Source organism: Scyliorhinus canicula, chromosome 15, assembly GCF_902713615.1.
Source record: "Scyliorhinus canicula chromosome 15, sScyCan1.1, whole genome shotgun sequence".
Lineage (NCBI taxonomy): Eukaryota > Metazoa > Chordata > Chondrichthyes > Carcharhiniformes > Scyliorhinidae > Scyliorhinus > Scyliorhinus canicula.
This window is the reverse complement of record NC_052160.1, coordinates 55,617,427-55,645,403: the sequence shown is the minus strand read 5'-3', so window position 1 is coordinate 55,645,403 and position 27,977 is coordinate 55,617,427.

Below are 27,977 nucleotides of genomic sequence, written 5' to 3'. Positions count from 1 at the left end.
ATGTGCTGCACAGAAATACTGTCAAAATCTGACACAGGAGATATTACGTCAGGTGACCAAAGGCTTGGCCGAAGAGGTCGGCTTTAAGGCGCGTTTTAAAGGAGAGAGAAATTGAAAATTAGGGGGGACTGTACAGAGCTCAAGGTCTCGGAGGCTTTGAACACTTGCATTCAATTTTAAGGAGTGTAACATTTGTGTTGTGGGAATCAAAATGAAGAAAATGTTGACAATGGGATTCTGTCCCAGGATGTCTGTGATCATGTTGAGTAAATGGGATTTACTAATCGTGATAATAACAGCTGCTGGAAGAACAACCAAACTCCACTTGAGGAAGTTCCCAAATGTTGATGGCTTGAGTGCTTTCAACGGACCACACTTGACATATTGTTTAATCTAATTCTGCCTTGCTCTATTTAAAACAATTCCAGCAATGATGATATGAGAGGATGGAGCAATTAGAAAAACTACAAATCATTTGAGAGCACAGGAAAAAAGCATTAGAAACGGCTTGAGTCAATAGAGGGCAAAGAAATAACATTGAGAGAACAATTGAGAGAATTTAGAATCATACTTACCATGGCACCAGTCTCTCAAGATTTCGAGTTATTGCCTTGAGAGGGGTACTGTGAGCACATAGAGAATTTTCAATGCATTCCTATTTTAATTGTATCACCCTGCTTTGTAATCTTCATACTTTTTTGGGGAAGTGGTGGAAAGATACCCAGGTTGATTGTCAGCCTGTTGAACTACATCATGAATGTTCCTTCCATGGCCAATTTAATAAAGGCACGAGGAGTCCGCACCGAGTAGAATAAGAAACAAAGTTTATTTCCAAGAACGATATGTACATGACCCGGTAAATCGCGACCGAGTTCTCCTCTGGTCGGTGCCTTACAGGCTCCCCTTTTGTACAGTGATTAATGAGATTCCCCTCCCCTGGCGGGGGAGCCGGTACACCATAAGGAGCATGGGGAAGACGAGCATTTCCACCCCTTAGGTCCTGTGCGGATATTACAGCCAACAAGTCCGGTGGGATAGAAACTGTTTTGTTTCCTTCAACCATTTAAAGATACTTATATCCAGGCTTGAGTGACAAGTGGCAGGCAACATTTGTGGCACAAACATCCAATAATGACTATCTGTGCAGTTTTAATAAATTTATATTTGTGTTGGTAAATATTAGAACCATTACAGATGAGAGAGGTCAATCTCCGGCTGCATTGTGCTCTCACTTGAGCGCGGCGCGCCCGGAGATTCTCTGAAGTCTCGCAAGATGTCAGAGCCAGAAAACTGCCCCAAATGGGCGGGACCAAATGACACTCACGGAAGTAGGTCGTAAACCTACTTACGACCTACCTGCGTGGGATCCAGCAGCCTCCCATGATTCCTCGCCCTCCCCAGCGCGGTTGCAGTCAGGCGCCGATCAGTGCTGGTCCACACAAACGTCTACGAAGAGAATTGGCATAAAGGTCTCCCTGACTACCGGAGATCCCAGGGTGGTAAGGGTCAGTGCAGGGTAGCTCCCTGGCCCTCTCCCTGGAATGCGGGCACCTTGGCACTGCCACCCTGACACCTTGGCACTGCAACCCTGGTACTGCCAAGGTGCCTGGATTGCACTGCCATGCAAGCAGGAGCATTGACTGAGTTCCAGGGTGGCATGCAAGGGTGCCTTAGTACCAGTGTGGCACTGCCAAGGATCAGGGGGCAAAGGGGGCCATGCTCATGAAATGAGGGTGGAGATGTGTTTGAAGGGTTGAGAAGTGCAAGGCAGGTAAGTAGGGGCCTCCGGGGGTTGGGTTGGTGATGGGTGGGGGTCCTAGAAGGAAGTGGCACTGTAAGCGGGTTGGGGGTGCCTGGAGGGGGGGACCCCAGGGACCCCATAGCGGGGTGTCCTCACGTGCAGTGTGTGGGGTAGTGTCCAGGTGTGTATGGGGGGGGGGGTGATATTGCCCATGAATGGGGGGTGTAGGGGACGCACAACTCACTTAGAGATCGGGGCACCCTTTCAAAATGGCAACTCCAGTGCTAAACAAAATTCCAAGTGTGGGCTAAACCGTTCAGAAACTCCCCAGGGCCCAAAAAAGTGACTAAGTGTCATTGAATAGCGGTGGAAAAGCCCGCCACATATTAATTTTGGATGTTTTGGGAGAATCGGGCTCCAGGTCTCATTTAAGTGGGTTTAATTTAATATTTCTTTGGAAGGCAGGGTAAAACCTAAAGTCAGATTCATGCTGGACTAAAGTGTTTGGCTGTGTGGGGGTTAATTAAGTTCCTTGATTTTCTTGTGCTTAGAGAAGGTTACGGAGCATGTGGCTGTTGCTCAGCAACTGGAGGCCCTTTTAAAGGGAAAAAGCTTTTTTGTTCTTAGTTTTAACTGGATATATTTCAGTTGGAGATCGGGCACCGGGGAGTGAACATCTCTCAGTCCTGCCAGGAGAAGCTGGACAGAACAAGGAGTTTCAAAGATGCAGGCTTCCTTAGGAACAAGCCATAGTCCAGATAAACAGGGAATTGGGATAGAAAGAATGTCCAAGACGGCTCGTGTTCAAAGAACAGAGACAAAGGTATTTAACAGAAGAATTCAGTGAAGAGTAAACAAGATGTTTTGCATTAAAAAGACAGTTGCAGTAACCAGATTTAAATTGGGACAGCAGACTTCCGAGGTAAATTAAAAGTTTGATGCCATTTTACTTGAGTGTGGGAACCTAGAATCAAAGCAATAGTTTGGACAGCAGTCAAGCCAAATAAATCCTAAAGGGGTTGGTTAAACCCTGGACTGGATTATCTGTTAAACGTGGACCAGAAACTTTGTTTGAAAGCGTCATTTCGAAAATCTGGACTGGATTTCAGAATGCAATCTACTAATGGAAAGCATGATAGCAAACAAATACTTTAAAGCAGGTTTTTTTTGGGTGTGGAGTTTGGAAACTCTTTTTTTATTTTTTTAAAATAAGTTTAGAGTACCCAATTATCTTTGCCAATTAAGGGGCAATTTAGCGTGGTTAAATCCACCTATCCTGCACAACTTTGGGTTAGAACATAGAAAATACAGTGCAGAAGGAGGCCATTCAGCCCATCGAGTCTGCACCGACCCACTTAAGCCCTCACTTTCACCCTCTCCCCTATCCGTGCAGACTCCACATAGACAGTGACCCAGTGGGGAATCGAACCTGGGACCCTGGTGCTGTGAAGCCACAGTGCTAGCCATTTGTGCTACCATGCTGACCTTTTAGGGTTGTGGGGGTGAAACCCACGCAGACACGGGGAGAACGTGCAAACTGCACACGGGCAGTGACCCAGAGCTGGGATTCGAACCTGGGTCCTCAGCGCCGTTACCACTGTGCCAACGTGCTGCCCTGAAACTCTTAAGTGACAATCATCTGGGAGGATTCTGAGGAGAAATCCATAGACACTTTCTTGAGGGTCAAAGTGGAGAGTGTATTTGACTACAAATGTCTCAGACGACTCGCGTTCAAAGAACAGAAGTATTTAACAGAAGAATTCAATGAAGAGTAAACATAAAATGTCTTTTCAACACAAAACACCTTGTTTACTCTTCATTGAATTCTGTTTTGTGTTGGAAAGACATTTAGTATGCTTAAAGGGACTTTGCATGGCTGAGACCATTTTAGCTTAAGGTGTAACTTTTAATCCGTATTAATTTTTTCATTTTTAATATATGTTTTTTTTTCTTGTTGCAAAAACTAATTAACCGTCCTGTGATTCTGTTCCTCCGTGTTTTATGAAAAGAAGGGAAAAAGACAAGGGGCAGGATTCTTCATCCCAACGGGCCCATTTACTGGCCCGGCGCACCCCTTGCCAGCAGCGGGTCCCTCCGTCCCAAAAGCCGGCCAATGGGGTTTCCCATTGTAACCACCCCCACGCTGCCAGGAAATCCGCAGGCGTGAGTGCGCTGCCGGCGAAGTGGAGGATCCTTCCGATGGAGAACCCATTGACAACAAATATAAGAACATAAGAACGAGGAGCAGGAATAGGCCATCTGGCCCCTCGAGCATGCTCCACCATTCAATGACATCATGGCTGATCTTTTGTGAACTCAGCTCCACTTTGCGGCCTGAACACCATAACCCTTAATCCCTTTATTCTTCAAAAATGCACAGTATCAACACCAAAAGGATGTCCATTGAAGCTGAATTGGACCACTCATATCGCCAATGCTTTGGAAATACAAAATCAAACATTTGTTCAGGATCCCTTCACACAATTTGTTAGCAATCAGTATACTCAGGGACATTTCAGCCAAACCAGATCCTTAAATATTTTGATGGAGGCTGCATCTTGAAAAGTAATGTCTCCTCCTAGCTCTGCACTAACTTCATGAACCCCAGTGGTCACGTTTTCTGGCCAACGTCCAAATGCCTCCCCCTACCTCAGACTCTGCCTGCTTCAGGGTGAGCGATCTTTCCGCTTCCCAGGACCAAAAAGCCATCTCTGGCGCTGCAACCAACACCCTAGCTTGCTGTAATAATCAAGAACACTGGACCAATTTCCTGCCGTGCTGCCACTGGTCTCAAAGGCACATGTGACATGTATTGCATCAGTATTACATCCAAATTTTGACATTTTTTTTCGGAAAGGCGCCAGAGGAAGCCCACTCCTTTTTTTCACCAGTGGTCACTTGCTCAAACAATAACATGGATTGAAAGAAAGGACTTACATTTCTATTGTACCTTTCAAGACCTCAGGACATCGCAAGGATCTTATAGCTAATGAGGTACGTTTGAAGTGTAGTCACTATAATAACATAGGATGAGATGAGACAGCCAACTTTAGTACAGAAGTTCTCACAAACAGCCATGACATAATGACAGGTAATCTGTTTTAATGATATTGAGTGAGGAATAAATATCAGCTTGGACACCGTTTCTTCAAGAGATACTTTGGTGGCAATGAAGAGTGAGTGAGGAGGAGAGATAGCAATGACACTTAATCATTTATGGGAGACCGATTAAAAGGCGTTTCTTATTTTCAGTCGATAAAGGCACTTCCTTTTCCTTAAACTCTGTTTTCAGAGGATGTATAAATATTGAACTTGATAGGCTGACCTCAGAATAAAGGTATTTCAGTATATTTTTCTCAGCTTCTTGCATGGAAAGCTTTCAGCTTGACTTGTCTAAAACGAAGGCAGTTCTCCAATTCTGGTGGCTTCTTATTCCTGTGGGGATACATAGATGATCTTAGAAGGTCAGTTGCTCCAATCTACAATACCTATCCTCAAAGATCCACTTAAACTCTCCACAGAAATTTTAGTGTGGATCAACTTTTCAGACAACATATAGCGGCTGATGGATGTCTCAGGACCTCACTATGGAGGGGAAAAAAAGTGAGGAACAAAAGAGACTGAGGATTGTCAGATATGGGAAAATAACTATTGGCATTTCAATTAAAGCCTTTGCTAAAATATCTGGCTCGATTGTCTGTTGATAGTGAAGAAGGTAAGCATGCTACACTCGCTTGAATAAATGATCTATACTTTTTTACCTTAATGATTATTGGGTGGTATTTAATGGCCTCTTTGCACCCGACTTGGTGTCAGAATGAGGCCGTTGAACATCGCGTGAGGTCTCTGGAGAGATCTGCAATGCTTGAAATCTCACCCTCACTGGACGGGATCCAGATCAACATATCTAAATGAGCCATTAGGCTCATTTAAATATGCGTTTGCGGGATTCTTCCGGTGCCTGGGCACAAGAACCGCACCTAGGAGACCTCGCTGGGGCGCCATTTCGTGCTGGTTTGCACAAACATGGACCAGTCGCAATGGCAGCTGGGGTGGTCTCCCACGCCATTAGAGACCCCTGGTTGGTTGGGGACAGGGCAGGGTGGCACACTGGCACTCCCTTTGGCTCAGCTCACCTGCAGGAAATGACTCTAAATGCAGCCTTGGCAGAGAGAAGCTCCCCAAGGCCAAAATAAACGGCAAAGTGCCGTTAAATAGCAAGATATTTCTTTGCCCAGTAGCCACCGACAAACACCTCGCTAAACATGCCCAAAAATATCACACAATTCCTTTATTAATAAATAGAAGGAGGGGGAAGCATTGCATGGGAAATATAAAAGATTAAAGACAACGGAACAGACCTTGGGCGAATTCTCGATTGACTGACGCTGGAATCGGGACACACAATTGGACGGAGAATCATGTGTCAGCCGAAAATTGTGGCCGCACCAGGTGCCAAATGGAATGCCATGCTCTGGCACCTCGACAGCGACGTGAATACGTTCTACACCGCAAGTTGGTGTGGCCATGCAAATTGTACAGTAAACACCGTTGGCATATCATTAACAGACCCGCCCTGGGATTCTCCAGGCCTCCAGCGATGCTCCACCTCCACCAAGAGGAATTATCGACAGCAAGATTCACTTGTGTATAGAAAATTGGGAAGTATGTGACATGGCTGCCGACGGAGAGGGAGGAGGTAGGACATGTTCCCAACGATGCAACTGTGGGCTGCCCCTGCTCCGCTGGCTGGGGGGTTGTCTGCCAGCAATGGGGGAAATAACAAGGCATGACCCACGGGACTGGGGTGCCAAGGCATGGGCTGCCATTCCCATGACCTGCCAGGAAGCCATCTTTCTGCACACCCCACTGACTGCGCACCTTGGCTCGTAGTTGCGCAGAGCGACACCGGCCGTATGGCTGCCCCCTCCTCACACCTGGCAACATCTTGCTAGCAGGGCATCACATGGTCCATCCAAGGAGGAAGCCCATAGTAGATCCCATAGGAAGGCACCGGACAGGGGCCGCAGATCATGCAACTGGCATGTGTAGGGCCAGCCGCCGGTACCCCTGTTTGCAAGGGTGGGTGCCAAGGCCAGAGGTCCACCTTCCCAGTTTTGGGTGGGGGGGGGGTGGGCTGAGCGGAGTTGTGGGACTGTTGGGGGGTGGGGGTCCACACGTGTCATGAGGACATTACAATCTATTGGGGGTTCCCAGATGCCAACTTCCAGCTGGGCGACTGCAACTTTGTGGGACAGAGGTTGGTGCCAGGTGTGCTGATGGTGCACCCTGGCTGGTCTGGGGCATTCCCCAGCTGCCTTGGCCCTGAGCTCTGGAATTCCCTTCCGAAACCTGTCCTTGTCCCAATCTCGCTTTTCTCATTAAAACCTACTCTTTAAACACGGCTTTGACTGTTTCCACACGGAAACCTTTATGTGGCCTGATGCCAAATTTTGACTGATAACTAATCTATTAGATTAAGAATATTTTGCTATGTTATAGCCACTATATAAATACAAGTTGTACTTTTTATTGATGAAGTAAGATCAGCCAATTGGTCTTTCTCATCTATAATTAACTCGTGAGTTTTTGAACATTACAAATTAACTCAACCAAGTGCTGCACTTGCCTTGCAGTTGCTAATTGAGAGAGAATTTGCCTGCTGATCTCTTAATTATTGAGGCTCTGTTTCAACAAGGCTGGATTTATAGGTTTTGCAGGAAATGTTTTATGATTAATGTTTTCTAACCTGCAAAATTCCCACTAATCAGTGTGCTTGTGTGGAATTTAATGGAAAGAGAAATACTGAAGCGAGTAGAAGCTGCAAATGGCCTCTTTAAGTCGTCATGGTGTAAGTCAGGTATGTAGGTTTAACATAGTCTTGGAGTTAACACTCCTTGTACTCAGTCAATGTTGATTAAATGCTGAAATGCATTATACCAAATAAGCAAATTGCCTCACCTCTCTCCACTATAAATTTGATCAAGAGCTACGATCAGGACATTCAAATCTCACGGAAACCAGGAACCAACGCTTGACTATCAATGTTTTAATGAAAACTTCTCAACAATTGTATTTCCCTTGATCATGTCAAATAGTATTATTTTTGTGATTTTAATAAGGACACAGGAAGTCAAGACCGAGTAAAATAAGAAACAAAGTTTTATTTACACAAACGTGAAATGCGCAATTGCTCGATGGTCATCCAGGATGTGATTGACACCATTTTGTGGACGTCCAGCTACTTTTGGTGGGCATCCGCCAGGTTGAGAAACAGTGAACCCAAGAAGGGATCACCGAAATCAGCATGTACGTGAGCCCAAGGGCGCTCAGGCCACTCCCAAAGTGTCGGGGTGCCACCGCGGGGATCTTCTGGTGCTCTTGACAGATGAAGCACTGCTTGGCCAAAATCTCAATATCGGTGCCCAAACCTGGCCACCAGACGTAGCTTCACACGAGCATCTCCATTTTGCACTCCCCAGGATGTTCATTGTGAAGGTTATTAAACATGATTTATTTAAGGCACACTGACCAGAACAGGAACTCGGTAGGGGTCTACCAGGTAGTGTACCTAACTGGCTGACCTTTTATACATTGGTTAACTGAGCAGCTCGTACTCCATAAGGAGCACGGGGAAGACAAGCATTCCCACCCCGTAGTTTCCATGCGGGATATTACATTCAAAGTCTGAAGACCCCCTCTACGAGCGATTAGGCGGAGAAGGAGGAGCAGGCAGATGATGTTGGAATCTCTTCAGTTCCAGCAAGTCACAATGGAGAGCCGATGCGCCGGATCAGTTGGCATATACCTCGCTGGTGAACATCGCCTATGGCAGGCGGCTGAACTACGGAGTCGGCAGCTAAGACCTCAGAGATCTGCGTCTCCATTTCGGATTCGGAAGACACAAAATTGGGCATTTTATCATTGAGAGAGGCAGGAGTCATCACAGCAGGCTGGTTCAGCAATGGAGCTGGAGAGTCCAGGACAGGTTTCTTCCAAAATACTCCGTGAGCGATGTCTCATTAGTTGTCTTCAGACACAAACTTGGTAAGAGACTGGTCTTGTTTGACATCCGACAATCCCAGAGAGCCAGCGAGCACCGTCATTGAATGTTCATTGTGAAGGTTCTTCAACATGATTGCCTGTCCCTTCGCTGGGATAATAACCTTGATGCTCCACAGGAGGAAACCGTATTCTATGGTCAACTCCATGAACTTTGAAGAGAAATCCTTCAACTCCCCGCTAGCTGTTGATGCTGCCCACCATATAGCACCAGATGTTGCACCTTGGCAAGTACAGGGTTGATTTTCGTCCAGTCACGAACACATGAGACAGTGACAGACAAGGAGCCCATGAAATGCAAGACAGCAATTACTTCGTTTGTGGAATCGATCTTCAGGGGAAGACGGCTCAGTGCTATTTCCGTGCCCGCCCAGTTCCCTATGCTATAATGGTGAATGTTGATGCTGAACTCCGGCATTTAGAAAGTTTGGGCGTCATTCGGTCTGTGCGCTTTGCTGTGCGCCACCACAGAAATGACCACTCCTGTATCCAGCTCCATTTGGAGCATATGACCATTAATTTGTATTGGAACATGAATAGTGGCCACATGGAGTGCTGTCAAACAGGTCAGCTGCATTTCAGCCTCATCGCCTGCCTCTTCTGGGTCGTCCAGATGCAAGGCCCGGCCTCGCGTCTGACGCCTACCTCGATTGGGATGCCTGGAGTGCTGGCCCTCCTGCTGCATGAGTGTACGACTAAGCCAGCATCCGCACGTCGCACACTGGACGGAGTCCCCTTCAGCCGAGCCCGGGATGTCACTCATCCCGGCGGCCGGCTGTTTGCCCAGAGTCGCAGCAGCATTCGATCCCGGCCGCGGGGATACCATGTGAGGGGCGATGCCCCAAAATGTTCATCTCCATCCCTTGTAACCCTTGGACGCCACGTTCCACGCTTTCTTGGGACAGGGAGATCTGTAACGCCGACTGAAATGTGAGGGAGGCTTTGCCCAAAGGTTTATTCTAAGTCTCCACGTTATTAATACACAGATTAAATTATCATGGAGCATATCGGACAAAACAGTTCCATACTCACAAAACTCAGCTATCTTCCATAGCCCAGATACAAACTCGGTGATGTACTCCGCTATATTACACTGATATTGTTTAACGATTATCAAAGAGGTTGGGTTAAAGTGTTGCCCCACAGGTATCACGAGCTGGTAGAATGATAATGTATCCAGCGTTGCCGGCACAAAAGACACCAGCTGACCCCGAATATATGCGGTTCACAAGCCCTCAATAGCATTTTAAAAACATTTATGGGTGTCGGTGGTTAGGCCAGCATTTATTGCCCATCCCTAGTTGCCCTTCAGAAGGTGGTGCTGGGTTGCCTTCTTGAACCGCTGCAGTCCTTGAGATGTAGGTACATCCACTGTGCTGTTAGGGAGAGGGATCCAGAATGTTGCCCCAGCGACAGTGAAGGGGGGGCGATACATTTCCAAGTCAGGATGGTGAGTGACTTGGAGGGGAACCTCCAGGTTTCTGCTGCTCTTGTCCTTCTAGGTGGTAGTGCTTGTGGGTTTGGAAGGTGCTGTCGAAGGACTCTTGGTGAGTTACTGCAGTGCATCTTGTAGATGGTACACACGGCTGCCACCGATCTTCAGTAGTGGAGGGTTTGAACGTTTGTGGAAGGGGGAGCAATCAAGCGGGCTGTTTTGTTCTGGATGGTGTCAAACTTCTTGAGTGTTGTTGGAGCTGCACTCATTCAGGCAAGTGGAGAGTGTTCCATTACACTCCTGAGGTGTGCCTTGTCGATGGTAGACAGTCTTTAGGGGGTCAGGAGGTGAGTCACTCGCTGTAGGAATCCTAGCCTTTGACCTGCCTGGCAGCCACAGTATTAATGTGGCTAGTCCAGTTCAGTTTCCGATCAATGGTAACCCCCCGGCTGTTGATTGTGGGGGATTCAGCAATGTTAGTGCCATTGAATGTCAAGCGGCGGTGGTTAGATCCTCTCTTGTAGGAGATGGTCATTGCCTGGCACTTGTGTGGCACAAATGAACTTGCCACTTGTCAGCCCAAGCCTGGATATTGTCCAGGTCTTGCTGCATTTGGACATGGACTACTTCATTATCTGAGGAGTCATGAATGGTGTTGAACATTGTGCAATCATCCGCAAACATCTCCACTTCTGACCTTATGATGGAAGGCATGTCATTAATGAAGCAGCTGAAGATGGTTGGGCCTCAGACACTACCCTGAAGAACTCCTGCAGTGATGTCCTGGAGCTGAGATGATTGACCTACAACCACCACAACCATCTTCCTTTGTGCCAGGTATGACTCCAACTAGCAGAGAGTTTCCCCCCTGATTTCCATTGTCTCCAGTTTAGCTAGGGCTCCTTGATGCCATACTTGGTCAAATGCTGCCTTGATGTCAAGGGCAGTCATTCTCACCTCACCTCTTGTCCATGTTTGAACCAATGCTGTAATGTGGTCAGGAGCTGAGTGACCCTGGTGGAACCCAAACTGAGCGTCCGTGGGCAGGTTATTGCTGAGTAAGTGCCGCTTGATAGCACTGTTAATGACTCCTTCCATCACTTTGCTGATGATGGAGAGTAACTGATAAGGCGGTAATTGTCTGGGTTGGATTTGTTTCTTGTGTGCAGGCCATATCTGGGCAATTTTCCCCATTGACAGGTAGATGCCAGTGTTGTAGCTGTACTGGAACAGCTTGGCTAGGGGTGCGGCAAGTTCTGGAGCACAAGTCTTCAGTACTGCCGGGATAGCTGTCAGGGCCCATAGCCATTGCAATATCCAGTGCCTTCAGCCGCTTCTTGATATCATGTGGAGTGAATCGTATTGGCTGAAGACTGTTATCTATGATGCTAGGGACCCCCAGAGGAGATTGGGATGGATCATCCGCTCGGCACTTCTGGCTGAAGATTGTTGCGAATGCCTCAGCCTTGTCTTTTGCACATATGTGCTGGGCTCCTCCGTCATTGAGGATATTTGTGGAGTCTGCTCCTCCGGTGAGTTGTTCAATTGTAGTATGACCGACTGCACTCATTCTCTGTGATATTGTTAGCCTGGAAGAAATAACACATTTGTTAAGTGTATTGGTTCCAGTCTTGAACACCGGCGTCAAATGCATTTAACCACCCAAACAGGCAGAGCGAGTCAAAGAAACCCAAACCTCGGTGGCTCAGCTGGGTAGGTTGTAGTGTCAACAATTTACTCCTCATCGCCAGTTTAATAAGGACACTGGGAGTCCACACTGCGTAAAATAAGGAACAAAGTTTTATTTACACAAACGATACGTACACTATCCGATAGATCCTTACAGGGTTCCTAGTCTGGTGGGTGCCTTACCTTTCGACCTTTTATAAATTGATTAATTGAGATACCCACCCCTAGGGGGAGCTCATACTCTGCAAGGAGCACAGGGTAGACAAGAAATATTCCCACCCCATTGGTTCCATCTGGGATATTACAGTAATAATAGAATGACATGATTTCCACCTCATGTTATATGTAGCCTGTTACAATCCGATAATTTATGAAAATACTTTGAATTTCCACCGACTGGCTAGAAAGATCACAGGGTTTCAAGTTTGAAGACTTTTCTGTAACAAACAAATTAAAATCAACATTGACTGACATCACATTAGTCTGCAACTTGTACTTTAAACTACAGAACCACAGAGAAGATCCCCCCCCCCCCCCCCCATATGAGTGGCATGGTGGCACAGGGACGAACACTGCTCTCTCACAGTGCCAGCTGGGTTCAATTCTGACCTCGGGTGACTGTGAGGAGGAGTTTACATTTGTTCTGGTTTCCTCCCACATTCCAAAGATGTGCAGTTTAGGTGGCATGGCCATGCTAAATTGTCCCTTAGCATCCAAAGGTTAGGTGGGGTTATGGGGATTAGGCAGGGGATTGGGCTGAGGTGGAGTGCTGTTTTAGAGGGTTGATGCAGACTCACTGGGCAAATGGCCTCCTTCTGCAATGTGGGGATTCTGGAATGATTCTATGTGACTTTGAACATGAGCAACAATTCCACATCATAGTTTTACTTTACACTGCCCCTTACATAAACCCTTCTTTCTTGGAACCATCCAAAGTTATTCTCCACTCCTGACTTTCACTGTAAGGGGCACTTGGCAATTCCTTCCCTCAGCCCAAGCAAGGCAAATCTTCAACTCTACTTGAAATCCAGGCAAACATAGTCTCTTTAATCTGAGTACAAGTTCTCACCTGCATTCTATATGTTGAACAATAGTCAGCATTTTCTCTATTTCAGATGCAGAGCTATCTGCTTCTACTTCCTGCTCTCTTCCCCCACCCCTCCTCCCACCCAATCAGATTCTTGCAGACTGACTTGCATCTGTAAGTTTCATGGAAACTCATTAGAAACTGTGTAACCTGATACTATAATGGCTATCTGTGGACTTTTACCTTTTCAAAGCTCATCTCCATGGCGATGTGGATCACATGGGCCTTCTGGATATGTCCTATACCCTCAACTCCATTCATTCTTGGAATTATACGGCCAAACATATTTGGAGACTAATAGGTGAAGCAGCAATTAGCCTGCTGATTCTTCTCCGTCATTCAATAAGGCCATGGCTGATCTGATTGTAACCTAAAGTTCACATTCCTGCCTACCTTCAGTAACTTTCACCCCCTTGTTTATCAAGAAACTATCCACTTCTGTCTGAAAAAATATTTAAAATCTCTGCTTCCACTGCTTTTTGAGAGAGTTACATGGCCCTCTGAAAGAAACCAATAATCTTGGCCGGGATTCTCCCCTACCCGGCGGGGCGGGGGCTCCCGGCGTAGCGAAGTGGCGCCAACCGCTCCGGTGTCAGGCCTCCTCAAAGGTGCTGAATTCTCCGCACCTTTAGGGGCTAGGCCCGCACCGGAGTGGTTGGCGCCACGCCGACTGGCGCCAAAACCTGCGCCAACGGCCTTTGACGCCCGCCGCCCGACGTCGGGGCTGGCCGGAAGGCCTTTGCCGGTTCGCGCATGCGCCGGTGCGTCAGTGGCCGCTGACGTCACCACCGACGCATGCGCGGTAGGCGGGTCTCTTCCGCCTCTGCCATGGTGGAGGCCGTGGCGGCGGCGGAAGAAAAAGAGTGCCCCCACGGCACTGGTCCGCCCAGTGGGCCCCGATCGCGGGCCAGGCCACCGTGGGGCACCCCCCGGGGTCCGCTCCCGCCGGCACCAGAAGTGCTCCAATTCCCGCCGGCGGGAGAGGCCTGTCAGCGGCAGGACTTGGGCCCATCGCGGGCTGGAGAATCGCTGCGGTGGGCTTCCCGCTCCCGCCAATTCCCGGGTGGCGGAGAATTCCGGCCATGGCGGGGACAGGATTTACGCCGGCCCCGGGCGATTCTCCGACCCTGCGGGGGGGTCGGAGAAATCCGCCTGAAATTGGCGACCTCTTAATTTTAAACAGTGACCCACGCCCTAGCTCAAGATTCTTCCATAAGGGGAATCATCCTTTCCACATGCACCCTGTCAAAATCCCTCAAGATTTTATATGTTTCAATAAAATTGCCACTTACTCTTCTAATCTCCAGAGAATACAAACCCAGCCTGTCTCACCTTTCCTCATGAGACTACCTATCTATTCCAGGTATTAGTCTAGGAAATATTTTAGGAAGCCTGAGGGTTTAAGGGGATATGGGGAACAGGTAGGGAGGTTGATTTAAGACCAGGAAGAGAGCAGCCATGATCTGATTGAATGGCGGAGCAGGCTTGAAGGGCTGAATTGCCTACTTCTGCTCCTAAATCCTCTGTTCATATATTCCCATACCATTCCTAATCCTATCACCTCCATGTGAGACTTGGATGTTTGTGAAGTTGTGAAGATACTGTGTACCTTTAAGAATAGTTGGGGGTGGAGAGATCGCCTGTGGGAGTCATGCCCTTATAGGGGTTGGTGAGGGCTAAAGGGTCTAACACACGGTCAAATGCCTGTTCCGCATCCATGGACACCACTACCTCCAGTACCCGTCCTCTTGTCAGGTTCATAATCACATTTAACAGCCTACTTATATTACTGGAAAGCTGTCTGCCGTTTTGGAAGCCCATCTGGTCCTCCGTGACCACCCCCGGGGCCACTACCTTCTATCCTTCCCGCCACCAACATAGCCAACATTTTTACATCTGTTTTTAACAACGATATGGGCTTATACAACCCACATACTAACCAGTCCTTCCCCTTCTTTGGTGTGGATGTGATCATCGCCTGTGGCATCGTCTCTGGCAGCTCCCTTTTCTCTTATAATACTGTACATAATAAAAGGTTATGCGTATTTTAATGTCACAAACCTGGTGGCTGCAATTTATTGGGCTCAACCAAGGACCTCGGGTATTTTAAATAAAATCTAAATTCAACTCTGTTGCAACTCCACATCAGGTGGGGCTGAAGTTGATCACGCACTAGCCCATGGTATCCTGTCATGCTCCACAATACTCATTCCAGCAACCCTGTTGAGTTCTAATCATTTCTCCCGAGATGGTTTGAGGGATGGGTTGTGATACTTAACCAAACAGATCTCAGATTCAATCCCTCGGATATGCTAAGTTAGCTGATCACTATCACGCAGCAGTTTGAAACAGCGAGTCTCAGAATCTCCGGGCTGGGGATATGGGGAGAATAATTGAGGATTATCATTCCTGATTGTTATCCTGTGAGTCCTACTGCGTGTCTGTGCGCACCCATGTGTCAGTGAGATCAACACTAGTCTTCGCTGTGTTGTGCCTTCAGATAAAATAGCCTGACAATTTGTACTACATAAATAATGGTGATGTGGATGGTACATCAGAGAATCTTGTGAATCCAAATCACAGCGGCAGTGAGGCAGCTTCAGGAAGGGAGTGGAAAACATTCAGGGTAACACCAAACCTCACCCTGACATGTTTCAAATCATTTGAGGAGAGTCTTCAAAGGTCACATCCCCACATTTTTGACTCCTGCTGCACAGTGAAAATATTGTTGGCCACCCTTCAATACATCTTTTCTAGAAATCAGTAAAGAAATGCCACTATTGTTCTCCAAAAGTTAATGTGACCTGGGTGCTGGTTTCCCATGAATGGACCAGTTGTTGTGGGTGATTGCAATAGTTTGAGCAAATGGTATTCTGACGTTCTCCAATGGTGCAATGCAATCTCTAACTACTGAATTAAAAACCTCCTTTGGCAGCCTAGTTTTTAATATTTAAAGCTTGAAATACTCTGGGTGAAAAATATTTATGTTGCACATTGATAAAATGACAATAATCTTCATTTGATTTGCCATTCTGCTCTTATTTTAGTATATTGGGAGGCAGCTTGTTTGATAGTTTTCTGCTCAACTCTCTGTTAAGGCTAAACAATGTCTGATTGATATTCTATGATTAAATCCAGCAGTATAATCAAGATTTTTGAAGACAAAACCACAACTGAATTGAAAGATGTTGCTCATGGCTATTGGTCTCACCCTGTTTTGCACAATGGCTTATTATAGAAAGAGCTGGTGTTACTTTACATCTGCACTGAATAAATAATTACCTTTCTGTGTGTTTCCGTGTCCTGTTTTCAATACAACTGAAATTAAAGCAGCAGCCCAAATTACAATAATACTTAACATGCAAACCTTTGAGCATACTCAATAACTAAAACAAAAGAAAAATTCATGTTGAGAAAAGTGTATTTAAGTTGGATACAGTAGTGTGAACCAAATGCTATTTCATAATGGAGGGGAGGGGGGTAAGAGCTTTTTGGAGTGCAGCCAACAGCCAGCATATTACAATGTAGTATCTGGCTGTGTTTCCTATGAATGCCACTCTTATTGAAGAGATTGCAGCATTTTTTCAAGTTACCATTCCTAATTTCTCTGCACTGTTTCTGTATCCTTGCTGCTGGTTTGTATTCTGGAGACCTGTATTTTCAAATAAATTTTCTCTACACTGAGATCATTTTCATCTCTCCCTGGCTGCAATAAAATTCAGCAATAGCATTCAAACATTATGGAGAAAAATTACTTTTAATAATAGATTTTATTGCTAAATTTGGTGCTGATTAAATGAATACTCCAGAGGAATGTATTCGTCTTTCTTTATCATGCTGCGATAACTTTTCTACATTTTTTAAGTTATTGGCTTTTGTGAAAAAAGCTCTACACATTCCTGAAACAGGTTCCAAATCTCTTCCAGGAATCCTGGGAGATTCACTTCTGCAACATCTGTGAAGGTCTGCTCATTTGTGATGATCATTCTGTGGGACCATGCTAATTTGCAATGTTGGTTAGATTTTTTTTGTTCATCGGCATGACGACACAGAATTTGCCAAAGAAATTTCCACATTTGGTTGCTGATGAGAGCCACGCTGTCCAAGAAAGCACATGATGGTCATAAAGGGGCTGGTTTAGCTCACAAGGCTAAATCGCTGGCTTATAAAGCAGACCAAGCAGGCCAGCAGCACGGTTCGATTCCCGTACCAGCCTCCCCAGACAGGCGCCGGAATGTGGCGACTAGGGGCTTTTCACAGTAACTTCGTTGAAGGATACTCGTGACAATAAGCGATTTTCATTTCATTTCAAGTGACAATGAAAATTAAAACATCTCTTCTTGTTACCACATGATTATTCTTGCAAGGCTGGAGCACAGGGTCACGTCTCACCCATGCATGATTTCACAATCCGAATCAGGACCTCTGTTCAGCTCTGCAGCCAGGGTAACTTTCCTTTTGAATACCTTTGGCCCGGATTCTCCTTTTGGGAGACTTTGGGCATGATTCAGTGGCCTCGTTGCGCTCGAGAACCGCGCCGGGCGCCAAAGAGTTTACGATGCAGCCGGCCCGCTCCCCTAGACAAAATCAGGATCCCGCCGTAGTGTGGCAAGAAACCAATAATTACCATTTAAGCCCAAGTTCCATACAATTAACAGGAGCCACCCCATATCCAGTGGCCCATGATCCAGCTACCTCCCACGGGCGTCGATTAGTTCTCCTTTTTAAAATTGTGAATCTGGCAGAAGAGCCGAGGAGGTGAGCAGCCATCTTCACTCACATGGAATGAGCCCGGGGGCACTGCTGGGCTTGCTGCCCTTGTACCCGTACGGGGTGGGGGTCAACTGGGGGGGTTCCAGCCTGGGCTGGGGTGATCCGCCAGAGAGGTGGGTCAGAACTGATGGGGGGGGGGGGGGGGTTGCTCTGCTGGGGAGGGAGCAACCGTCAGCGGCTCCCATGGATTGTGTGTACCTGTTCAAGGGGCAACCCAACCCCCTGCCTATCCGCCCCACCGACCACCCATAACCCCCACTGACCACGGAGGCCGCTGACCACATGGCTGATAGCTATTGCTAATGGGGATTTGGCAACCATAGTTACGTGAGTGTCCTCTTGAGGCTCTGGGGCTATAGGGCCCCGATGCACTTGGCGGCGCGCATGCATAGCTGTGCCGCAGTGTACCGGGTGCTGACTGCAAGACGTGGCGTTGTCGGAGGGGTGGACCTCAGGGGAGCTGGTGGTCACCATCGCCACTCCATGGGACAACAAAGGTTAGGAAGGGTTATTGGGTTACAGGGATGGGGTGGAGGTGAGGGCTTAAGTGGGTTGGTGCAGACTCGATGGACCTCCTTCTGCACTGTATGTTCTATGATGTCAGCACTCGTGACAATTTCCACCATTTAATTTGGCCACCGACTCCCATTCGGGCCTCATTCAGGCACCAAAAATGCAATCCTTGGACATCAAAGGAATCAAATGGTGTGGGGATCAGGAAAGAATTAGAAAATTAGCCGTGAACTGATTGAATTGCGGAGGATACTCAAGAGGGCTGTAAAGTCTACTCCTGGTTCTAATGTTTCCTTAAGATGGCACCTTGAACAGTCCAACATTTCCTCAGCACCACATTAAATATCAGCCTGGATTATGTGCTAATAATCCCATCCATCAACATTTGACAGAACAGTATATTCTCACTGCGTACTTCTGCAGATCGCTGTCCATATCTGGCAAGGAGAAGAGAAAGAGAGTGGGGGGTGGGGGGGTAAAAGCGGTAAAAATATCGGGAGAGGCGAAGAGAAGCTTAGCTAAGAAAAGCTAGGTAAGTGCTCAAAACAAATCTGAGAAGGTGAAATACATAACGTGACTATTATGTTGCATCGACAAAAAATTATTTCAAGTCCAGTGCATACAATATATCCTTCTCAGAGCCAGTAAATACTGCAAGCTTTGACTTTCTCATTCCAGGAATAAATTTGCATTGAATAAAGAATCAGCAGATGTTCTGTTCGTATGAGAATTCAGTAGGAACAGATATTAATTGTTGTAGATGTTGCTCTGTTATGTAACAATCTGGTGATTTGCCTGTTTTACATCTGATTACCGTAAGCTTTGGTTGAAGATATTAGTGCATATGGTACAGGCTATATACTCGCACTGACAAATGGAACCTTGCACGACCACAGGAGGCGCCGTTGCTTCAATTATTGTCGATGCTATTTCTGTGCACGAGTGACTGCACATCAAAAAATACTTAATTGGCTGTAAAACACTTTGGGAGGTCCTGAGGTTGTGGATGATGCTCCAGAAATGCAAGCCTTTCTTTTTTTCATGATTGATTGCCCGGCTCTCTGAAGCAAACCTCCATTGTTTAAATGGAAACAGGAAAGTGAAATGGGTTTGCAATATAAACAGAGTAACAGAACATTGGGTGCAAGGGGCGGACGAGGGAAGGTATGGTGGTTTTCCAGGGGCAATGAATATGCTGTAATGGTGCCACTTTATTATTGATGCAAATAAAGTTTCCACTTTTGCCAGTGACGCAACAGTGACGTGTGAGAATAATAGCCCAGCAGTTTGTATGAATCCTGCTGGATCCCTATTTTGAATTTTCTTGCTAATCAACAAACATTAAGTCAACAGTTGTGGCTGGCTGTGCATTTCTTTTTAATCTCTTTCTTCCACCAATACTATTTTTTTTGGAAATGTTTTTTATTGAGTTTTCATGTTTTATATCCAACAAATTATAAATTATCAGAAAGAGGCAAGCAAAAACCAACACTTACATTTAAAAGAGAGCATCTTCATAATAACAACTGTGGCCATGACCTTCCTTTGACCGGCATACATATTTCACATTGCTCAATATGGCTGAGACACATATTTGACTAATATTATTTTTATCACCGTTGGGATCAGCCTAGTGTAAGGATGGCAGGTGACTTGATGAGAACTGTGGCCTTCATTAACCAAATGTTTCATTGTCAATTAGGTCAAAAAACAAATTTCGGCAGTGGTTTAATTTTTTTTTTTTTAAATTTAGAATATCCAATTCATTTTTTCTAATTAAGGGGCAATTTAACGTGGCCAATCTACCTAACCTGCACATCTTTGGGTTGTGGGGGTGAAACCCACGCAGACACGGGGAGAATGTGCAAACTCCTCACAGACAGTGACCCAGGGCCGGGATTCGAACCCGGGTCCTCAGCGCCGTAGGCAGCAATGCTAACCACTGTGCCACCGTGCCGCCCCGCAGTGGTTTAATAAAGTGTGAGAATTTGCTGCGGGAATGGGAAAATACACAGCACCAGGGGACAGAGAAAACAATAGCGCCTTGAATCCGAGACAAGACAACTGGGTTCCAAGGCCATCGTGTTTTCACTGCTGGGCGTGGAAATGCTGATTTCAGATACCATGGCTGGAGCGTGGGAAGCCAATTGTTTCAGAGTTTGATGTGATTGGATGCGCAAAGATGGCTCAATTATAGATTGCGTAATTGATCCACTCAAATGCTAGCCATGTCCGATAGTCAGGTCTCCGACTTCGGGGGCTTTGAGTCCCTCCAAACTAATAATATCTGCCTCCGGGCTACCAGGGAAGCAAAGGCCATAACATCTGCCTCTTTTTCCTCCTGGATTCCCGGATCTTCTGACACCCCAAAAATCGCCACCTCTGGACTCAGTGTCACCCTTGTTTTTAATACCGTGGATATGACGTCCGCAAACTCCTGCCAGAATCCCCTAAGCTTCGGGCTTGCCCAGAACATATGGACATGGTTTGCTGGCCCCTCTGCACACCTTGCGCACCTATCTTCTACCCCAAAGAACCTGCTTATCCGGGCCACTGTCATATGTGTCTGGTGAACAACCTTGAACTGTATCAGGCTGAGCCTGGCGCATGTTGTGGACGGGTTGACTCTACTCAATGCCTCCGCCCAGGGACTATCCTCCTAACTCCTCCTCCCACTTGCGCTTCAGCTCCTCAGTCTGCGTGTCCTCTGACCCCATGAGCTCCTTATAGAGGTTGGAGACCTTCCCTTCTCCCACCCACACTCTGGAGACTACCCTATCCTGAATCCCCCTTGGTGGTAGGAGCAGGAAGGTTGAGACCTGTCTACATAGGAAGTCCCACACCTGCAGATACCTAAATTTGTTTCCCCTCGCCAATCCAAATTTCTCCTCCAGCTCCCTCAAGCAAGGAAAGCTCCCCTCTATAAACATATTTCCCAGCCTCTCAATCCCTGCTCTCTGCCATCTCCGAAACCTCCCGTCCATCCTTCCCGGGGCAAACCGATGATTGTTACAGATTGGAGACCAGACCGATGCTCCCTCCGCTCCCACTTGTTTCCTCCATTGCCCCCAGACTCTCAGGGCCGCCACCACCACGGGGCTGGTGGAGTACCGTGCCGGCGGGAACGGCAGGGGCGCTGTTATCAATGCCCCCAGACTGGTGCCCTTACATAATGCCGCCTCCATACGCTCCCATGCCGACCCTCCCCCCACCTTCTCCCTGTGGGCCCATATCGAGATCAGCTCCCCTCTAATCACTGCCTTCAATGCCTCCCAGACCACCGCTGCTGAAATTTCCCCCGTGTCATTGACCTCCAGGTAGTTCTGAATACATTTCCTCAGCTGCCCGCACACCTCCTCATCCGCTAAAAGTACCACGTCTAACCTCCAGTACGGGCACTGGTTACTGTCTTTACTAACCTGTAGGTCAACCCAGTTCGGGGCATGGCCTGAGATTGTGATCGCCGAGTACCCCATCAGTAGAGCCCTGTTCAGAATAAAGAAATCGATCCGGGACTACACTTTGTGCACGTGTGAGTAGGAGGAAAACTCCTTTACTCTCGGCTGCCCAAATCTCCATGGGTCCACCCCCCCCCCCCCCCCCCCCCCCCCCCATCTGCTCCATGAACCCTTTTAGTTCCTTTGCCATTGCTGGCACCCTGCCTGTTTTTGAGCTTGACCGGTCTAAACCAGGGTCAATAACTGTGTTGAAGTCCCCTCCCATGACCAGTTTATGCGAATCCAGGTCCGGTATCTTTCCCAGCATTCTCTTTATAAACTCTACATCGTCCCAATTTGGCGCATGCACATTTACTAGTACCACTTGCACTCCCTACAATTTCCCACTGACCATAATGTACTGGCCTCCCACATCCAAAACTATTCTTCCCGCCTCAAACACCACTCGCTTGTTGATCAACTTGCATCTGTTATTTCATGAAGATAGTGGGATGAAGGCACCGTGCAGACAACAATCTTCCTGTAGGTGTGGAAAGTTTCCCCCCTGTCTCATCAAATGGAAGAATGGACCATTTAAAAATTTAATGATGGTACATTAAAAATCAATCACCTCGGCTATTAGAATGGCTAAGAGAAGTTGTGCCAGACATGAGCTGCATCAACCTCCTTTTAGAATCTGCAGCCAACGTGGAGAGAGGTCATGTGATACAACCTTTGGTGGATGCTTGAATTTGAGATACGGCAGATATTCTAGCTGCTGGAGCGCGTGCCCTCTCTACACTATTCCATCTCCGCTTTGAGCGCTTTTATTGAGTTAGAGTGTGTCTATACTCATGGAGAAAATTAAGGAACAGCCTACCATGGGGGGTTAGGGGAAGGCACTGCCAGAGCTCTGAGAGGGGGGAAAGGGGGTTCTGCAGAGCTGTTAGAGTTGAGAGGGGTGGGGGTTCTGCCAGAGCTGTGAGAATGCTCAAACAGGAGGAGAGCAGGTACTGTGCATGCGCAAAGTTTAACGATCCAAATTACGGGACAGACAGTATCTCGCAACATGTAACCTGGAACAGTGTACACAGGTATCGGCCGATCCCTAAAATCCTGGCCTTACTAACATCTGACACATTTTTAGCAATCAGTATATTTGTGTGCCACAATTTCTTTGTTCCTCTCTCCCAGTAGACTTTATCTTCTAAGTAATTAGTGACCCCGTCCCTTCCCACCAAAATGGGCTACCTCACACTTATTTCACGTTGAACTTCATTAGCCAATTATTTTCCAATTCTGCAAATGTATTAATGTAATTTATTGCAGTTCTACTCAGTATTGGCTAACCCCTCCAATTTGGTGATGTTTCCAAGTTTCAAAATTATGGACGGGATTCTCTCACCCCGACTCGGAGAATTGGTTCCATTCCGCTGGCGCGGTTGGCGCGGGGCCGGTCGGGGGCTGCTCTACGGGGCCTGCACGGCGATTTGCCGCCCGGGATGGGCTGAGCTACCACACAAAAAAAGCCAGGTCCCGCCGACGCCGTTCACACCGGCTCTTACCCAGCGGGACCTCGCCGTGAATGGATCTGGGGGCGGCCTGGTGGAGGGTGAGGGGGTGTCCGACCCCGGGGGGGAACCTCCGCCGTGGCCTGGCCCGCGATCGGGGCCTACCAATCAGCGGCTGGCCTCTCGGGCTGGGGGCCACTTTTGTTCCGCGCCGGCCCCTGTAGCCCTACGCCATGTTGCGTCAAGGCCGGCGCAGAGAAGGGAGCCACTGCGCATGCGCACATTGGCGCCAGTCCCACTGCGCATGACCAGACCCGCGGCGCCCATCTGACGCCGGGCATCGTCAGCTGGAGCGGTGTGGGTCACTCCATTGCCGTGCTGGGCCCCTGTAGGGGTCAGAATCGCTGCTCCTGAGGCCATGTTGACGCCGTCGAGAAACGCAACGGTATTTCCGATGGCGTCAACACTTAGCCTCAGGATCAGAGAGTCCCGCCCTATGTTTTTTTTCTTTCAAAATACAAATTGTTAATGAAAATTGTGAACAGCATTGATCCTTGTGAAACACCACGTCCCACCTGCTGCCACTCTGAATAATTACCTTTCCATCCACCCTCTGCTTTCTGTCCTGAAGCCAGGAGGGTGTGCAGAGGAGATTCACTTGGTTAATCCCGTGTTCTTCAAAGTCGGGGGCGCGACCCGTGGGTGGGTCACGGGCGGGTGTCGGGAGGGTCGCGGAGCCATTGTCCGCAGCGCTCCCAATCACGCAAATCCCCGCGGAGCAGCCGGCTTTTCAAAATGGGAACATGTTAAAAAACAAATTTGGCCGCATTGCCTATGATCGACGCGTATGCGCATTCCGCGAACAGGTTAAAAAAAAATCAGCCTCATTGCGTATGCGCGCACGATGATCGGTGCGCATGTGCAAATCGGGCACGCATGCGCAGTGCGGCCGCTATTTTTTTAAACGTTTGCAGCTTTTTGCTTTACAAGTTCTGTAGTGGTTTTCATTCATTTATTTTATTCATTTAATTTTTATTTTTTTCATTTATTTTATTCATTTTTTTATAAGTTCGAAGTGGTTTTATTTATTTTTTTCATTTATTTTACTCATTTTATATTTATTTTTTTTACAAGTTCGGGGGGGGGGGGGGTTTATTTGATAATATTTTACAGGAAAAAAATTCAGAACTTTGGACAGATGGAGACATACTTTCCGACACAGGAAGGCTTCACCTTCATCCAACAGGTTCCATTGGAGGAGCGTGTACGAGGGCCAAAGGCACCCAAAACCATTTCCTCCATTTTTGTCAGCAACAAACAAGGTAAGAGAAAATGGTGGTCACGCAGGTCGGTCGGCGTGGGTCGCGAAGGTCGGCCGGTGCGGGTCGCGAAGGTCGGCCGGCGTGGGTCACGAAGGTCGGCCGGGTTGGGCCCCGAAAGTTGGCTGGTTGGTAAAAATGGGTTCCCGGAAAAAAAGTTTGAAGAACACTTGGTTAATCCCAGAGTTGAGGGGGTTGGATGACGAGGAGAGGTTGAGTAGACTGGGACTGTACTCATTGGAATTTAAAAGGATGCGGGGGGACCCTATAGAAACATATAAAATTATGAAGGGAATAGATTGGCTAGATGCGGGGAGGTTGTTTCCACTGGCAGGTGAAAGCAGAACTAGGGGGCATAGCCTCAAAATAAGGGGAAGTAGATTTAGGACTGAGCTTAGGAGGAACTTCTTCACCCAAAGGTTTGTGAATCTATGGAGTTCCCTGCCCAATGAAGCAGTTGAGGCTCATTCATTAAATGTTTTCAAAATAAAGTGGAGCTGAGTCCACAAAAGATCAGCCATGATCCCATTGAATGGCAGAGCAGGCTTGAAGGGCCAGATGGCCTACTCCTGCTCCTAGTTCTTATGTTCTTAAGAAGCAGTCCATTCTTCCACCTGCCCCCCTGACTCCATTCGCATTCTCTGGCCTTATCAATTGTCTATTATGGGGCGGCTTGTCAAAGGCCTTTTGAAAATCCAGACAAATTACATCTACTGCAGTGCCAGGGTCTACTCTCCTTGTTACCATCTCAAAAAATTTCAGTAAGGCTGGTCAAGCAAGATTTTCCTTTTTGGAACCCATTTTGAATATTCATCGCTTTTTATTTCACTGTTAGATTTTCTTCTAATTCCCTCTTTTGGGAAGGATATCATTACTTTTCCTTCTACCAATGTTAGGCTCACGGGTATATAATTTTATGGACATAGTCTGTCCACTTTCTTAAATATAGGAATTTCAGAGCCATCTGGCAGTCCTCTGGCACGATTTGCTAACATATCATTAAATATGCGTGGTAACACTTCTGCTGTCCTATAAAATAATTCTTTGAAAATTTTTGATTGCAGTACATCGGACTAGGGATTCAGAATTTGTTCAATATATCTCCATTGAAAGTTTTAAATATACTTATCTATTTATATACTTTTAAATATTGCTTCTCTCCTCATTTAATGGCATATTTACCTGTTCTATCTCTCTGTTGAATACCAAAGAGAAATAATTATATATTTCTGCCAGCTTGCTATTGTCACCTATAGTATTATCCTGTCTATCTGTTAATGGTCCTCTGTGTGTATAAGGATTGACAACACTCATCTTTTGTGAATCTGGACTAAGCACTTAGGATTTTGTGACCTTTTAAACATTAACTCTTTTTTTACCTCATGTGCCTGGGCAAAGTGAAACCTTTTGACAATGACTGGAAGGAAAGGAAGAATTAAGAAGTCACTCACCCATGTTATTCACCAACTCACAACCAACTAGTGTATATCTACATAATAGCATAGCCAACAGACTAGATTCCATCTTCTCTGCTGGAGAACAGTGCGCAATGAATGGTAACTTAAAAACAAAGTGTGCAATTGAGTAAATATCGTTCATATAATTCGCAGTTGTAATTTTGGGTGCGATTCAGCAACTGGGTTGCGTCCAGTGCTGATCTGGGCACAATGGGTGAATCCCACGAGGGCACCAAATCAGGCTCCCCGCTAAGCACTGGGCCGATCGTAAGTCATCCAACTCGCTCCGCTCGGCGCGATCTGGTTCTCGGCCTCATTGGTTGTGATTCAGATAATTATGTTTAATTGAGCCATTAAGCTCATCTAAACACCCAGATGCCACTTTCACCCGACGCCTGGAAGTCAATGGCCACGCCTGTGAGACCTTGACAGGGCGCCATTTAGCATTGGTGTCCACAAACATGGACCAGGCACCTCAGTGGGTCTTGGAGGCCATTAGAGAACCCCGGGTGGTCAGGGGCAGGTTAGGGTGGCACCCTGGCACTCCCCCGGCACCCAGGCAGTGCCAGCCTGGCATGGCCAGTGTGTCTGGGTGGCACTGCCAGGTGCTGTGCTGGCAGTGCCAAGGTGCCCACATGTAAGATTGGCACTTCCGGGATTGGGCCCAGGCAGGCATTGCCCATTTGAGGAGGGGGTGGGGGGTGGGAGGGAGGAGGAGGAATGAAGGGGTGTTGCAGGACACCAGAGAGGTTGGTGAGGTGAAGGGGGGTCCTGAAAACAGGGGGGTGGGCTAAAAGGGGTGGATTAGAGATCAGGACAGCCTTCCAAATGGCGCCCTGATCTGTGATGAGCTAATTCAGCTCACCAGTGCAGGACAGCTGCCTGAGTGTGGCCTTGATGGGCAGAAACTCCCTGAGGCCAAACCAAATGGCAAAGTGCTGTTGAATAGTGTGGTTATTCTTGTCACTGCAGCTGCCCAGAAACACCCCGCCAAACACACCTGAAAGCGGACTTTAACGTTTTCCTGCTGACTCGTGCCCTTTCTTACCTTTTATATCACAAAAATCACTTAAAACCAAGACAGATTTTTAATTGTTGCAACTATGATTATCAAACTGTTACATTTTACATAGTTTGATGTATAAATTTATCATTTTACATTAACCTAAATTTTAATTAAAAAGACATTTATGGGAGTTTTGGAGCATGACAAATAGCAACCAGAAACAGCCTGCACAGAAAGAATTTGCATTTTTATAGCATTTTATTGTATCCGCAGGTAGGCCTAAAGTGTTTACAACCAAAGAAATGAAATGAAAAATGAAAATCGCTTATTGTCACGAGTAGGCTTCAAATTAAGTTACTGTGAAAAGCCCCTAGTCGCCACATTCCGGCGCCTGTCCGGGGAGGCTGGTACAGGAATCGAACCGTGCTGCTGGCCTGCTTGGTCTGCTTTAAAAGCCAGTGAGCTAAACCAGCCCCAGAAAAACCAGAAATACAATCATGTTTACAACCAATGAAATATTTCTGAAGCTCAGTTACTGTTATGCAAGCAAATTCGGCTGCTAAATTGTGCATAGCACCAACCCATTTCATAACAACTGATCAATTAATCTAATTTTGGTAGTGTTTTGACACAAGAAAGACTGCAATAAAAAGCTTGCAAATATATTGGGTGGATTCTCCGTATCAGAGATTCTCCATATCAGAAACTAAGGGTGCGATTCTCCGAGCCCTGCGCCGGGCCGGATATTTTCCACAACCGCGCCACAACGCCGGCGCGCGATTCTCCGAGGTGCGGAGAATCGGTACCATTTGCACCGGCGCGCTTGGCGCGGCACCGGCCGCCTGCCGCTGATTCTCCGGCCCGGATGGGCCGAGCGGCTGTGCAGATACGACAGAGTCCTGCCGGCGTTGTTCACCCCTGGTTGCTCCCGGCGGGAACTCTGCATG